Source organism: Lonchura striata, chromosome 17 (assembly GCF_046129695.1).
Source record: "Lonchura striata isolate bLonStr1 chromosome 17, bLonStr1.mat, whole genome shotgun sequence".
NCBI lineage: Eukaryota > Metazoa > Chordata > Aves > Passeriformes > Estrildidae > Lonchura > Lonchura striata.
The window spans coordinates 644,851-660,222 of NC_134619.1; the positions used below are offsets into that span (position 1 = coordinate 644,851).

Consider the following 15,372-nt stretch of genomic DNA (forward strand, 5'->3'; position numbering starts at 1 on the left):
GCCGAGGCTTTGTATTGCAAATTTTTCCAACTCAGAAACCCCTCACCTAAACCATTTCTATTGGAAAGCAGCGAGCACACTGACAGCAGTGGGCCCGGGTTCTCCCTCCCTTCGTCTGCTGCACTTGACTTTTCTCCTCAGGTGGGACTCAAGCCTGCTCTTGGGAACTCTTCTGCAGCAGTCACTTGTGGCTAATGCGGTGTTTTATAGGAACCTGGATTAACTTTGGCACAGGGAGCTGTTCAGTGCTGTTAAACACCCTGATCCCCTCTTGGGCCTGTGTAAGAGAAGTGTCTCCTCTCCCAGACCTTGCTGCAGTCACAGCCTCCTGGTGGGACACTCCGTGGCACCGTGTGGCTTCCGGGTAAGCTGCCATGAGCTCTGGATGAAAGTGGGGCTTTGCCTGAGTGCTACAGTCCCTTGCTTTTCCTGTTGTCTCCTCTGTACCTGATGTAACGAAGGCAGAAGACACGGCTGAAACAGTGTTCTTGTTTCTCCTCAGAGCTGCCCCCCTTACTGCCCCAGCCTTTTGACCTTGCAGCCATTCTGCACGCAGAGCTGCCAGGGCAGAGCAGGGAGGGCTGGGCTCACCATCTTCCACTCCTGGTTTCAGTGCCACCATGATGGCCTGACTCCCCAAGGAAGAAATACGACTTTGTGATCCATCAGTCTTGGTTTCAGGATTAAGATCTGAAAGAATTTGTGCCAATTTTTTTGGGAATGTTGACCTGCAAGATAGCTAAAATGCACCTTTTAACTCTCATAAAAGGCTCTGTAGGAGAGCCAAATGGGAATGGGAAGCAGCCTGGAGCCATAGCAGTAATCCATTCTGTGAATTTTGTGTTTGGGATTTTTCTTATTCTAAAAGAACAGTGTATATGATTTGGCAGAAGCTCATGAAGCTTTTTTCCCCAGCCCCCATCAGTGTGCTGACTGTTTTGACTGTCACAGTGAAGCTGCTGACCCAACAGTTCAGGGAGACCTTTTCATTGCTTTCTTGATGTGTTTTTTTTATTAAATAAAGTCTATTTGCTGAATTAGAAATGTCAAGAACATTGCAGGCATCTGGTGCTGATATTCTGGTTTAGGTTATTATGTTGGGAAAGCAGAGTTTGTATGCCGCCCAAAGTTTGGATTTCTTAATAGTCAGTTTTGATTTTAAAAGAACCCTGAACATAACAATGTAGCAGTTAAGAGGGAGGCACATGAATCATTAAATCTAACAAGGCCTTGTTTAGCAATTGAAGAACGTTTGATTTTTTTCCCGTCCTCCTTGCCCAGAGAAAAGAATGGTTCTGTGCTGGCACTCGTGAGCTGGCACATGGGAGATGCTGACAGAATCCCTATGAGGGCTGGGAGAGAATACAAATATATTCTTCGGGGCTGTGGTACTTAAAAAAGAGACAAACGTGTCTTTTAGCCATTTACCCTAACCCTGGGCACGCCTGTGAGGCTGGGCAGGGCACGGGAGTGTCCCCTGGTGCCCTGGGATGGGCTGTGGGGCACCAGTGCTCCTGCTGAACTGCACTGGAACGAGGAGAACTGGGACTGGAAACTTTTGCTGCCTCTTGAGGAACTTCCTGAGTGCAACGAGCCTGACTGAGCTGAAGAACTCAATTAAAGATGTTTTCCACCTGGTTTTGCCAAGGGGAATAAAACCCAGACATAAAATAGAATAAATTTAATACTAAGTTCTGCTGCAGCTGTTGACTATCTCAGATGTCCCTGCTTTCCCTTCCTTGCCAAGCTAGGCAACACAAATCACGTTTACAGTTCCTTTTGTGTTGTGCATGTGACAGGGGTTTGCAGTGTAACAAGATTAGTTTTCCCTGTAATCTTCTTAAAATGTCCTTCCTTTGATTGTCTTTTCATCTTTTGGTGTTCTGGTACTTGGATTAACAGCATTGAGATTTATTCCACGAGTCCTGTTTGATAAACTGCTTTCAAAAATTATTTGCCTACAAACATACTTAATTTGGAAAAAGCATTTCAACGGGAGCTAAATTAAGCAGTGTGTATTTTACAAACAGAAAAAAGAAAGCATGGCGCCATTACAGGATTCTGAGCCAGTCTGGAGCAGAGCTTCTTCGTGCAGGACACAGCTCTTCCTCTCCTGTTTAGTCCCTGCTGCTGTAAAGGCTTTGTTCCTCTTGTGCCATTGCGTGCCTCCATTTCAACTCCATCTCTTCAGCTGGTGCTCAGAGAACAACCCCATCTCTTCAGCTGGTGCTCAGAGAACAACTCCATCTCTTCAGCTGGTGCTCAGAGAACCCCATCTCTTCAGCTGGTGCTCAGAGGAGAACCCCATCTCTTCAGCTGGTGCTCAGAGAACAACTCCATCTCTTCAGCTGGTGCTCAGAGAAGCCCATCTCTTCAGCTGGTGCTCAGAGAAGCCCATCTCTTCAGCTGGTGCTCAGAGAAGCCCATCTCTTCAGCTGGTGCTCAGAGAACAACCCCATCTCTTCAGCTGGTGCTCAGAGAAGCCCATCTCTTCAGCTGGTGCTCAGAGAAGCCCGCGCGTCGCCCGGGGCCCGGCGCGGCTCCCGCGGTGCGTGCGGGCTGCGCACGGGCGGAGCGCTGCCCCGGAGCCGCGGGACAGCTCCACGGCCCCTTCCCGAGGTGAAGTTTTAGCTATGAAGATGGCCACTCACGGCAGGGCTTGGGTTTCAAACTGGGTTGTTTTTAATTGTAGACACATCCTTTGCTTTCTATTCCATTCCTCGCGTTACTCAGTGGCAAACTACTTAACGGAACATAATTTACCTGTCCAAAGCATCTAAAAGCCAATCCCTGTGCTGTGTACCCCCACACAGCCCCGAGCCGCGCTGGGGCTGCTCGGGCGGCTCCGGGCTGGCCGGGCAGCACGGTCGCGATGGATGCCGGCGCTGCAGCGGCTCGTGCCTTTGGAAAGTCACCGAGTATCTCTTAACTGCTGTTTTGTCTTTTATTTTGTAAAAAAAAATTAAATGTCCAAAGCCACGCTCGGGGATCCCGGTAAAGGGTATGAAACGTACCGGTACCCCGGGTTCCGCTGCTCGCCCCGCTCCGCCCGCCCCCGGCCGCCTTCACCCGCCCACAGCGCGGCCGGGCCCGGCCACGCGGCACCGCCACATGGCGGCGGGGCCCGCGCGGCCGCGGGAGCCCGGGCCCGCTCCCGGCCCGGCCCCGCTCCCGGCCCGGCCCCGCTCCCGGCCCGGCCCGGCCCCGCTCCCGGCCCGGCCCCGCTCCCGGCCCGGCCCCACTCCCGGCCCGGCCCGGCCCCTTTCCCGGGCCGGCCCCGCGGCCCCGCCAGCCCCACCGGATGTGGCGGCCCCCGGCAGGGCGGGCCGGGGCGGGGCCGCAGGATCCCATAAATTGCCTCGCGCGGAGCCGCGCGGCCTCTTGCTGCGGATCGGCCGAGGTGGGTTTGCGCACCGGCGGGGCTGGGAGCGTCCGGGCCTCCCTTCCCGGCCTGTCGGGGTGGGCCGGGGCTCTGCGGGCGCCGGAGCCTCCCTGCGCCCCTCTGTGCAGCGCCGCGCTCCGCTCGGCCCGGGGCCAGGCCGCTCTTGGCCGCGCTCCCGCGGAGCTCCCCGGTGCGCTGGTGGAGGTGATGACTCTTTCCCCGTCAGAGCGACAGTGCCGACTTTATCTCTGTCCAAGCCAGGTCGTGTCTGATGCACCAGCGGAGCGGCCGCGGGCCGGCGCTGGCCGTGCGCTGCTCCCGGTTCTCACCGCGCTTTGTTTCCCCAGGCCGGAGCGCCGCGCCCGGAGCCAGCGCGGCCATGGGGGCGCTTCCCCAGCGTGCGCCGGCAGCCCCGAGCCTCCGCGGGGGCCAGGCGGTGAGTCTGCAAAACGAGTGTTTCGTACCCGGTTAATACTGTATTATGTTTATATTTGCTCTTTCAAAGGAGTTACTGAATGATTTGGTCGCGCGTTGCCAGGGTGGTGTCACTGGAGAGGTACCAAGCGTCCAGGCGCTGCCCGGGTCCTGTCCAGCGCAGCGGCCTCGGGCAGCAGGGCGCCTGCCCGCACGTGGGGAACGAGAACCCCACGTGGACAGCAGACCTGGGCCTGCAAAGGGCAGTAATGACCTGTTAATCTCTTCCTGACGCCTCTTTTCCCTTTTAATGTCTTCCCTCTCTTGAGCTCTGCTCCACAACACCCATACATTGTTCTCCATTTTTTTGGGAATATGTCCCTGTCCTGTGTACTTGCAGAGCATGCCAACCAGCCGCGTTTTTGGGGGAAGAATTTACATTAACTCCCTCATTGCCCATAGTTCTGCCAGGGAAGGTGGGTGTGTGACACAGCTGCTGTGGATGTGCACCCACAGCTCCTAGGGACGTGCTGGTGTAAGTGATGACTGATTTTTTTCCCCATCAGAGCGACAGTGTTGATTTCTTACTGTTCAAGCCAGATCGTGTCTGATGCACCAGGAGGGAAATGCTGCTGTGTCTCACACCCCGGTGTTAAGAAATGCCCAAAATACTGGAATCGGGGCCCTAAAGCTGATTGTGCCCTTTGCCTTTACCCCCAGGGCACTGTGAAGGCAGAGGTGGGGAGCTGAGCCTTGGGGAGACCTGAAGATAAGGCTGCAGCTGACAGTAAAAGAGTGAGTGATGTGGGCAGTTCTCTGGTGTGCTCCACCATGCCTGAATCTCTAGCAAATAATGGTAAGTCCTTGAAGTAAATTAAATTCATAAAGGGGAAGAAACACCTTTCTGCAAGGGTATTCCAGTTTATCCCTAGAGACGATACCGATGAGTGTTAACCCTAGGTATTTTAGGAGTGAGAGTGCAGGATTTTTCTTCCTGTAGAAGCATTGCTTTGAGGCCCTTTGGGCCTCCTGTTCCATCGTGTCCAAAGTGGATAGCAGCCAGCAGGGCAGGAAGCAACAAGCTGAGCAGGAGCAGCATGGTGGCTTGCAGCTCTGTCCTGTTTGCTTCCCTGCTGCGTTGTGCTCAGAGGGCTCGTTATAAGGGCACTGTGTATGGGCATCCATGGGTGATGGGCAGCCCCAGTAAGGAACAGGAACCACGGGTTGAAGTGTGTCCCTGTGGGAGGTGCTGCTGGCAACCTCGCTGGCCAGGTTAACAGAGTGCAGAGGGGTTGGCAATGTGGGCATGGCTCTGCCACTGCCTTTGCTATTAGCCCATAGTGCCTGTGGCTCTGCCAGGGCACGTGGGAGTGTGACACAGCTGCTGTGGATGTGCACTCCCAGGGACGTGCTGGTGTAAGTGATGACTGAATTTTTTCCCCATCAGAGCGACAGTGTTGATTTCTTGCTGTTCAAGCCAGATCATGTCTGATGCACCAGCAGGGAAATGCTGTGTCCCACACCCTGACAGGGTCTGGTGCTGACAGGTCCCTTTGCCTTTGCCCCCAGGACACTGAAGGCAGAAGTGGGGGGCTGAGCCTTGGGGTGACCTAAGTTAAGGCTGCAGCTGACAGTGAGGAGGTGTGGATGAGGACATTGCTGGTTTGCTCCACCATGTGTGCACTGTTGTCAGGGGAGAATGGTAAGTCTTTAATTCACCTATGTTCACTGGCTTTAATAAATAAAAAGGGAAAGAACACCTATTTCCAAGGAAGTTGCTTTTGCAGTGAAAGTCCCTGGAGGTTTGGCAGAATGAGGATTGGTATCACAGAAGGGGCCCTTGTAAGTGCTAAAACCTGAGCATCCCTGCTAAAAAACTCGTTTCCTGCAAGGAAGTTCCTATTAGTGGAAGTTCTTTCCAAAGATAGTAAATTAATGGCAGAGAGGTCTGAGAGGTTTCAATTCAGCTTCAAGGGCATAAATGTAGTGTTTTTGTCTTGCCTTATTTAAACAGTGTTGAAGCAAGGTACTTCTTGCAGAGTCTGGGAGCTCTTGTTCTTTACAGTTTTTGGGTTAAACCCCCCAATGTGAGGTTCTCAGTGTCTTAGAAGTATGTGAAAAGTCATGCTTTCAGCATTGTGTCTGTTTGTAAGAGAGGGATTACTTTTGGTGGTTTCTTTGTTACTTCAAGATAAACTGACATCTGAAAACCTGTCCGTCTGGTTAGCATTTCACTAATTCTTTAGAAAATGTGCTTAACAGAACTTCATCAGATCAACAGCTGTTGGCCACTGGCTCGTGCAGTTGCAGCCTCATGTTGCTGTTGAGGTGCAGGTGCTCTGTCTCCAGGGAGGCTGAAGTTTCCCAAGAGCAGGACTGTGCCCTCTCTGAGCAAAAGGACACAAGAGCTCAGTCCAGGTGATGGAGCTGCTTGAGCTGACTGAATGTTTCTGTGGCACTCTGCTGTTAGTTCCCCCTGGCTGATGTCAAGTCCTGCTCTAGAAGCTCCCACAGTGCAGTTTGAGTTTATCCTGTTTTCAGTGTCTGGAAAGGAGGAAACTTGATCTATTTACAGAGCAGATGTAGTCTAGTGGTTTTTATGGGGGTCGAGTGGATTTAAAAGCTGTATATTTGCTGTGTGTGGTACAGTGGGTAGACAAAATGTTGTCTGTTCTCTTGACAGGTTGAGATTTATAAAAAGTTGTCCTGGGCCCTGCTGGAGTTCAGTGTTCTGCTTAAGAAGATGGATAGCTCTGCTGCTCGGGATCCTCGTTCAAGCCACAGCATTCCTGTACCCTGCCATAGCTCTGACCTCTCAAAACTGTCAGGAGTAATGAATTTGTGTCCTGCCAACTTAGATGGAGGGTGTTTTATTTTCTGTCCCCTGGGTACAAAGGCATGTCACTGGAATGGCTTCTGGAACTTGCTTTGCTGCATGTTTAATGCAGTTGGATGCTTTTTTCTGCAGGGGCTGCATTCCCTGCCTGGCAGAGGATGTTGTCCTGCCATAGTCATGAAATGCAAGGAAGCCTCCTCAGAGCAGCTGTCAGGTGTGGGAGGATGGCCTCGTGTGTAAGGATGGCAGTCAGGGCTTGGTTCTCCCCTGCCATCCAGAAAGCTCCAGTGGGGTATCCCTGGCAGCCTGTGAAGTGGGCAAGGGTTGTCTGGGTGCTGCAGCAGTGTGTTTCTGTACTATTGGAAGCCTGGTTTTAATAAATCCTTGAGTAATGGGTGAGTTTGGCTGGTAAGTGAAGTTCTTGAGCCATGTTTAACAGCTGATTCTGGTTCTCCCAGCGGTGTGGGAGTTGGAGAGCACAGCACCAGTGTGCTGCTGTGAGTGCTGCTGGAGCTGCCTCGAGGTGTGCCGGGGCAGCAGAGCTCCACATAGCCTGGAGCAGAAGTGCTTGGCTGCTGTGCTGCAGGAGAGGTGCAGCCTGTGCTCAGCTTCTGCCTAATTAATCGGTTTCAGTGGTTCTGGGATGGGACTTAAGGTGCCTGAGCCTAACAATGGCCTTTAGCATGTATGCTTAGGAAACAACAATGATGGAAAATCACCTACTATTCAACATTCAAAGCAGTCTTCAATTACATTGAGTAGAGATTTTTCTTATTCAATTAATGTAAGCAGCCTGATCTCTTAAAACTGCTTACTGGTGAGGGACCAGAACTGCTAATACAATTAGTTTCATTAATGTAATGAGCAGACCTACCAGCAAACATTCTGTAGGGAGGAGAGAGTGCGTGTCCAGTGGGAGCTGGAGGGACAGCTGTGGCTGAAACATGTCCTTGGCATGTTTTACTACCTCTGCAAGAACAGTTCAGGTTTCAAGCTCTGCTCTATTGCATATATGTATCAGAATGAAATTTGAAACTTCGTAGGTTAATAATACACCCTGGTTGGTAGGGTACTAATCCCAGGCAACCCCTGAATGCTGGAGAGGTGGTTTGGGCACCCAGAAAATCTCTTACTGCAGTGCTTTGGTAAGAGGTGGGGATGAGCAGGTTTAACTCTGAGGTTAAAGCAGCCTGACTTTTGCTGGCCCTGGTCAGCTGCTGAGTTTTGGATGGTTGGAATGAGGAGTGGAGGTCAGAAGTGTTCTGGATGAGGCTGACTCGCAGCTGCTCCTGGGCAAGGAGGGCTCCCTGCCCGGCAGAGCCACAGCATGGCAGGGTCGTGGCAGAGGCACAGCGTGGCAGGGCCACAGCAGAGCTCTCGGTTCCATCAGCTGCAGCAGAAACACACCTTGCTGTTGGTCCTATTGTAACTTTCTAAACTGAAGCCTGGAGTTGCTCATTTGGCTGGTATGTTTAAGCAAATGTTTACTTTTCTCAAACAGATCTGTTTCTTGGTGCCATGAACATTTGAGAGAAAAATAGCACAGATTATTTCTCTGTCTGATGTTGCTTTTAATAGAAATTTTCATACAGAGAGTTTTAACATTTGTATTCCCAAAGATCCAGGCATATTTTGGCTGCATGGTGATTATTCTTTTTAGACCCATGTGTTAGCTGCTGCATTAGTTCATAGCAAAGCGCAGCCCCATTACCCATTGCTGCTTCCACTTGCTGTGTAATTTCCTCTCTGTTCAGTGATAAGATTATCTGACACATCAGCTGTGTTGACAAGCTGGACACTACCATGGACAGCCAGTGAAGCACGACTTGAGTTTGTGACTACCAAAGGAACATCCAGATTTTGGGACCCTTAGACTGCTCCAGACAGTAAGAAGAGGACTTTGTTTTGAAGCAGAGCATTTCTGCCTCCCACAGCATCCACTGTTTTAAACAGGTGTTCTGCAGCTATAACTTTAGACTACAGACTCTTCCACACTCCTTGGCAGGTCTCTTGGCATCACAAACCAGGTATGCCAATCCTGAAGCAATCTCAGTGCAGAAACCTCAGGTGTGGGTGATGTTTGCAGGCACAGGAATGTGCATGTCCCCTGTGATGTATAAGGCAAGAGGGGCACAGCAAGCATCCCGAGAGCCTCTGACACATCCTGACATGTCAGACACGCTGACCCCGCCTCTGCCATGTCCTGCAGCTCCTCTGTGAGGTGGGGTCCAGAAACCCTGCCCAGAAAACCATGAATGAAGTATGAGGACTGGTGGAAGGGGCCATCTTAATGTAGCTGAGAGTTCACCTGTGTCTCCATGGCCTCTAAGACCTGTCTCAGCTTTGCAGCCTGGAGAGTGCTGAAGGAGATGGGAAGGAAGCAATCCACAAGGAAAGTAAACCAGTTAATTTTTGTTTTATTTCCCAAGAAATAAGATTCTTGCACCTAATGAATTATTTCTGAAAACACTAGTATGAGCTGCAGGCAACATTAGCTTCAAGTCTCCCAATGAGCAAGAATCCCATGTCTACTGTTTTAAAATTCCAGTATATTTTCATTTGCTGTAGCTCAACTCTAACATGACTGGAGGTCTGGAAAGAGGCCAGAAGAAGTTGCCATGTTTCCAACAGATTACTGTCTCCTCAGCTGAAGCAGTGGAAAGCAGTTCCTGGATCCTACTGGAGCCTGGGGCTACCAATTATCTCAGCAGAGAGGCTCCAGAGCCCTTTGTTAGCGCTGGGGATGGGCAATTGCAGCTAAGCAAAAAAATCGGTTGTGTCAGAGGTTAAATAGCTCTGCTGCTGCTTAAAACCAGGTTTGCTCTGGACTTCAAAGGCACTGGGGTTTCTGCCTCCTTTTCAAAGAAACACTATGGCGAATCTGGAGGCAAAATCCAGCCAGGAATGTGGGCTGGAATGCAGTGACCCACCAGCACATGATCCCCTCCCTGTGCCAGGGAGCAGGTGATCAACTCCCACCTCCCACCCAGAGCTGAGCCTGGGGCACTGGGAAGAGGCAAGGTGCTGCTCTGGCGGAGTCTGCAGGGTTGTGTTGGCTTGCCATGGCCCTGCTCAGTGACTGAGGGATGCATCATCTGAGAGAAACACAGGAACAGATGGTAGAGGGAGTTACAGTGGGAGGAAAACCCAATTAGAAGTTCCAGCATGGTTTGTGTTGGGGATATGGATCTTATACCTTAAATAACAGCCAGGAAAAGAGAGATACCAGGCTTTGTCACCCACGGTGGAGAAAATTCTTGTTCCAGGCAGAGAATGATATGAAAAAAACTTTGGTGAAGCTTCTAGGAGGTTTTTCTCTGAAGGGAGAGTGAATGAGGGAGATACACAATGGGCGAGACGGACTTAAGATGTCCAGTGTTGGGCTCAGTATTCCAACAGAGGCTTTTTAGCTTCCCCCTCCTGGAAGAATGTTTAATAATTAAAATATCAGTCTGAGATGTAGAAGTCTGGAGAATATCCCAGATACTCTGCAGGGAATATCCCCAGCCCCTCCTGGCATAAGCACCTTGGCATCAGTCTTGGAGGGGGTCACTTGCACCCTGTTTTGGCTATCCAGAAGTTAATTTTCAGAAGCAGAGAGCATTCTCTGAGCTGGACTCAGGCAGTGGCCCCTCTCAGCCTCAGCTGCTCTAAAATCCCTCATCGCCAAGACAGAGTTTGCAACTTTTTGCCATGCATGGGGATGGAGCTGCCTGGGAAACATTCCTTCCTGGGAGGGGGCCAGGCACTGTGAAAAGGCCAAAGACAGCACATTTCAGCAAGTGCAGCTGGGTGTCCTTTTGCTGGGTGTCCTTTCGCTTGCAAACACATGCCCTAAGTGCAGAAAGCCCCGACCTGTGTTTGTGGAGCTGCTGGTGCCACAGCCCTGCCCGGCACAGCCCTGGCACAGTGGTGGAGCTCTCACCTTCCCCTGCTCTGCCAGAGCTGCTCCCCTGCAGCTGCTGCAGGTGCAGGTGAGGCTGTGCAGGTGAGGTGTTCATGGGAGGGCAAGGAACAGGGTACATGTTCTGGAAGCAGGATGAGGGACTGAGCTAGAAAGAGATTTCTGGCTTTATTCCCTAATAAAAGTGCTACAGAATGAAAAAAAAAAAAAAAAGGTTCCTGAATAACAGAAGATATGGGAGGATTAATGTATTTTTGCTCATTCTTTCTCACTGTTTTTTTTTATTTTTCATTAAATTATATTTCTACCTGGTGCTACACTCTTAATTGCCTTGCTGAATATACCAAATAGGTCTCGGATCACTGACTAATGTTGATAAATTATTCTTATGAAACAGATGTGTGTTTTGTGTGTTTTCTGAGGGGTACTCAGAAACAAGGGTCAGAGCTCAGGCATTCCCAGGCCTCATGGTTATGTTAGGACCAAGTCAGCCTAGAAACTCACAGAAGTGACCCTGGTGGAAAGGACTGCCTGTCCTTGAAAGCTTTTTGTTCTTTATAAAGAAGTCCTAGAAATGCTGTTTGGTGAGTTTATTCTGGAATTTATGAGCGTATGAGTTGCACAAACTTTTCCTGATGTAGGCGTATATTAATAAGCCTGCAATACAGTATGGGGTGCTTGCTGTCCTGGAAATCCTCTTTAAATACATCAGTGTCTCTAAAACCTTCCTGCAGCTCAGAGTATGGCCCAGCACATCCCATCTCAGCTTCCACCCATCCACCCTGACACCAGAATAGAAAAAGTATTTATCTGGGAAACAGGCACTTAGAAAATTATTCCTTCACTCTCCCTTTATTTCTGTTAAATAAATTCTGTACTTCCTGGAATAGAGGCTCTGAACTGCTGAACCCAGTCTGAAAGCAACCCAGATAATGAGCTCATTTACATTAATAAGAAATCAACTGTTCCTTTTTGCTGCATTCCCAGGGGAGCAGCTGGTGGTCTGCTTTTTCCATGCAGCCTCCTCCATACTGAAATCCTCAGAAGTATTTGTTTGTCTGAAAATGTTACTGGAAAACAAAATAGGTGATGTGAAAAACAAACAGAGAAAGCCATGGATTGTTCTGGTCAATTAGACCTTTGGAAAGCGGTGAAATGCTTTGTATATTTATTCGATAGCTGCATTCAAGCCTCATGGCTCTTAATTTACACTTTCTCATGTCTGGATCAATCTTCATCTCACTGTCCCCAAGCCTCTCCACTGTTCAGGACAGTGCTAAAAGCTGCCTCACTGTGTGGTTCATTTTAAGACTAATTATCATCAAGGCATGAAAACAGCCTTTTACATTATGTAATTTAGAGTTTGCACATAGACCAAATCATTTTAACTTCAATTATTACTGACCATGTCTGTTTGCATTAGAAAAATGGTACTGGTAATAAAGTGTAAACTATTATGTTGGGGTTTTTTTAAATTTAAATATATTTTCTATTGATTTAGATAGATATATTTTCTATATCTATAGACAGGTATCTATAAAACAAATAGACTTATAAATAAATATAGATCTATAGGATCTATAGATCTATAGTAGATAGTCTGTAGATACAGATAAAAGGATACGATTCTAAAAAATTTGATTAGCAATGTGGGTTAATTGTTTAATTATATAAGGATTAAACTCAACAATGCAGTGTTGCACATATTTGCTTTTATTTTTCAAGACTTGTGTTTCCAGCCAGAAACCACAAACTTTCATTGCTATGATGCATTAGTCTCAGCTTGTGCCTGGATGGTTGAAAATGATACTCTGGGGCAAAATTACCTCTAAATGCTCTTGCTTGCTGAATAATAATGATGTTGCATCTCTTTGTAGCCCAATTTCCTTACAGAAAGTAGGAAGGAAGGTAACTAAGTAGAAAGAGGCCGTATGGAAGAATCTAATTCATATTTTATAAACACCTTGTAAATTATTTATATTATTACTTTCTCTTCTGAAATGATCAAAACATATTGAAAAGCTGGCCCTTTCTTCCTGTTGATCTGTGCTGAAATGCCTAAAGATCCTCCTTGGGTTTGGTTCCTCAGGATGATGTCGGGTGGGAGCGCAAACATCCCTGTGGGCTGTGCTGCGCTTCCAGCGCGACTGCCAGCGCGGCCTGCCGAGTTAAACCCCGGGAGAAGGGCGCCGGGCTCCTGAAGCAAGCACGAAGAGCTGCAGAGCTCGGCGGCCGCGGCTCCTCTCCCGCGGCTGGTGGGCGAGCCCCAGCAGTGCCCTGGATGGCCAGAGGGCTCTGTCCGATTGCCCCGGGGATTGCCGGCTGCCCCCTGCTCGCTGTGGGGCCACCACCTTGCTCTGGGTGCTCAAGTAAGAGATCTTGTGGGTTTGTAGGTGGTTTAGAGGATGGTGTGCAGCAAAGAAACAAAAAGCTTGCTAGCTCAACCTAAATAAGAGCAATCAAAGGAAAATCCATTCATGTGGTAAGGAAGAGATGATGAGGTTATTTCTGATGGAGCCAGAGAGAACAGGTACCCGAGGATGTGGGCTGGAGCAGGAGGAGAGGGTGAAAAAGCTCCTGCATTTCCCTGGTCTGCACAAGGCCTGGAAATGGCCAGGTGTTGGTAGAAAATGAAATGCACAGGTGATGGCTCCAGTAACTTCTGGCAGCTGGTGCCGAGCAAGCAGAGCTGAGCTGAGCTGGAGCCTGGGCTGGGGGTCCCTGCTGTCCACAGGGTCACTTTAACCTGCTCCACTCAGTCCTCGGTTCGGCATAAAGCACGTGTGATTTTGGGGATGAGGGCATGAAGGGCCTGGGCAAGCTAAGGCAGATTTCTGTAGTGTATGCTAACTAGGGCAAAATATTTCCTATCTATAGATTTGGGACACAATAATGAACCACCATGCCTCAGGAGATAGGCATTATTTTAATTGACTTGATAAAGTAAATCATAGAGAAAACCTCCTTGGACTCAGAGAGAAAACCTCCTTGGATAGTATAATTACAGACATGGGGTTATAACTCATGAGCCTGCACGCTCAGCTGGCAGTGCAAATAACAAGAGAAGTCATTAGCAGAAAGTGAAAGAGGGAGACATATGTTATAAGAATTTCTGCACTTTCTAATCCTTCATTTGTAAACTTCCCTTCATGTTCAGTGCCTTAGTCTTCCTAGATGTGACTGTCACTGCTTGTGATGAAAGATCTGATCATTTAAATTTTTCTTCTAAAGACCTAGGTGAAAATGAACACAAGAAAATGCAGAGCCACGCCATTAAATTCATTGACTTCTGTGATATTTGTCAATTTGTGCATTTAACTCTCTGGTTTTCTTTTGCAACTGTATAAAGTGAGATGTGGAACTGCACAGTGCACTTAGTCTTTTTCCTGGGATTTGTATGTGCAGGAACCTGTCAGGGTGCATGGAGCACAGAACCACACACGCAGGCGGAGGGTCTGGATAGAACACTCTGCTTACCTGGTCCTTGTTCTTCTCATTTTGTAATGGCCAGAAATCGAGGTCTCCAGAAATCAGGGGGTTCACATTAGAACTTTGAAGACACTGACAGAAAAAGCATTCCAATATAAAATAACATTTGATGTAATAAAGTTAGAAAATATTCCTGAGCAGTTGGAATTATCTTTGCTCTGACTTGCATAATTAAACCAGCCCAATCTCATGGAGCAGAAGACCCCGGTGACTCTCTGAGAAAGGCCATTCTGTCCCAGGTAGCAGCCAAAGCAGCCTGTTTGTCTAATTCTCACACCCAGAGCTCCTTGTCTCCAAACATCAGCTGTTCTCTCACCTGCAGCTGGCTTTGCATTGCACAATTGCACAATCAAGATGCTGATCTGGTATGGCAGGAGTGTGTGCCAGGGAACATGTGGGTGTCAGGGATCACACGTGTGCCAGGGGCTCTCTGTGTGCCAGGGATCACATCTGTGTGCTGCCCATCCCTGCTCTGTGTGTGCTGCCCAGGCTGGCCGTGGTGCCCGGTGCCAGGTGTGGATGGATTTTCTCCGTGCAGGGAGAGTGGTTTGAGGCTGTGCAGGCTGTGGTGTGAGCACTGCAGGTGCCAGACTCACAGCAGGGTGTGCCAGGCTGGGCACAGCTCTCCTGCTCTGTGGCCTCAGCCTTGAGCAATGACATCTCTAAACCCACTGGCAGCTGCAGTGAGCTGAAGCAGGAACTCAGTGCCAGCCAATGGGAGTTAGATTTTTGCCCACTATATGTGACCATGAAACAGAGCAATAAAGGCTTTAGGTTTTTCCATTCCTTTTTATTTATTTCTGTAGGCTGTAGTAAGGGACCATTGCTTTAAAACCCTTTTGGACATATTTTACAAGACAGAACAGTTTCTGAATGTCACACATTGATCACAGTTTCATACTATTACATGCATATAAAGACACGGATTTTTTTTAATAATTTGTTTTACAGAAACAACTGGAGAGGTCAATAAACTTCAACAAAGAATGAATAAATCAAAGTTACAAAAAATGTAAGACTCTAAGTACACTAGTATATGGCTAATGTTGCTGTAATCACCCCAAAATGCCAGGGCATTGAAACATTTCTTAAAAGGGAAGAAAACATCTGCTGGTGCATTGGACCAATATAATTGAGTGAATTCCAATAGAACCCAGTGAAAAGATTGTGCAAGACATGCAGGATTTGCTGGGCACAAACACTGCCCTTCCTTACAGCCACGCTGAGCTGGGTTCCCACTGATTCCCCATTGCACAGGTTAAAAAAACTCTGTGCAAGGCAATGGAGAAACCAGTCCCAGGCCGCCCTTTCTGGGGCACAGCCAGGTTCAGTTTCCAGCTGCAGAAG

At 48.9% G+C, this 15,372-nt stretch overlaps 1 long non-coding RNA gene and 3 other non-coding genes across 4 annotated transcripts; all 4 read left to right on the forward strand.

The window, feature by feature from the left end:
- Window positions 1-3,386: 3,386 nt before the first annotated feature.
- LOC110475231 (uncharacterized) lies at window positions 3,387-7,028 on the forward strand. The gene is made up of 5 exons (XR_013340882.1): window positions 3,387-3,400; window positions 3,730-3,818; window positions 4,517-4,652; window positions 5,366-5,498; window positions 6,480-7,028. It is a non-coding gene; the product is annotated as an uncharacterized LOC110475231 (long non-coding RNA).
- On the forward strand, window positions 3,577-3,663 carry LOC116184385 (small nucleolar SNORD12/SNORD106). The gene has a single exon (XR_004149153.2). It is a non-coding gene; the product is annotated as a small nucleolar SNORD12/SNORD106 (small nucleolar RNA).
- Window positions 4,326-4,416, forward strand: LOC116184384 (small nucleolar SNORD12/SNORD106). Its single transcript, XR_004149152.1, has one exon. It is a non-coding gene; the product is annotated as a small nucleolar SNORD12/SNORD106 (small nucleolar RNA).
- Window positions 5,207-5,297, forward strand: LOC116184383 (small nucleolar SNORD12/SNORD106). The gene has a single exon (XR_004149151.1). It is a non-coding gene; the product is annotated as a small nucleolar SNORD12/SNORD106 (small nucleolar RNA).
- Window positions 7,029-15,372: the final 8,344 nt, after the last annotated feature.